We start from the raw sequence: 911 nt of genomic DNA, 5'->3' as shown, positions 1-911 counted from the left end.
AATAAGTTACCAAAACACCTTGTTTTTTAGATTTCAAAATGATGGATAAGGGGTTATGGAGCTGGTTTATTCAGTAGTAATATTCCTATTGAGAGAGTCTGAGATGGTTTTTTGTTTTTTGTTTTGTTTTGTTGTTTTGCCTTTTACTCTACGTAATGTCTCCTTACTCCAAAAAGTTAGAAACCACAATGATGTTCTGTAACTAGGGGTCACAGACTCAAGTGCCAGGCAGGTAAAATTAATAAGCAAAGGGAAGGTAGATGTAAGGCAGTAGAGAGAGGCGAGGAATAGCAAAACTAGCTCATTGCACGGGCTTGCTTGCTCTTGGCAAGTCTAGCTACCTGTTGACATGGTGAATGTGGGTGCAGGAACACCCACCTTCCCACTTTTAAGGATACTCCAGAACGCTGATTTTTTTGTGAAGTTTATCAATACTTAAGTATCAGCAGTGAAAAAGGAAAAGAAAAGAAACTGCTGGACGTAGGCCAGAGAAAATATATCTGCAAGCTTTATCTGGCCTTGGGCTGCCTGCTCTGACCTCCGGTTGCGAGACTGATTCTTACCGAATGAAAAGTTGGACCGTGGTGTTTTGGTAGTGAACGCTTTCTTGAGATGGGGATGGGACGTTTGCTTTATCATTGTTCGTTGTGCTTTACGTATATGTCACATAATTTTGCGGTCAGATGCTCTACCCCTGAGCTATAACCCCTATTACATAATTTTGGAGCGTAAAATATTTCAAAAGAAAAAAACACTGGAGCACTGCCTTATTTTCTAGCCAGTGGGAAGTTTTCGTTCTCTTCTATGAATTTGAAAGTTTAATGTTACTTATTTTGGAAAAGGGAATGAGAACCCCAAGTGAAAATAGGGCCCTCTTTTTTAAAAAGTTTGAGTTAAGGGGGGTTAGATTA

This window comes from Panthera uncia, chromosome E3 (genome assembly GCF_023721935.1).
Source record: "Panthera uncia isolate 11264 chromosome E3, Puncia_PCG_1.0, whole genome shotgun sequence".
Taxonomy (NCBI): domain Eukaryota; kingdom Metazoa; phylum Chordata; class Mammalia; order Carnivora; family Felidae; genus Panthera; species Panthera uncia.
Note: the sequence above shows the minus strand (reverse complement) of the source record.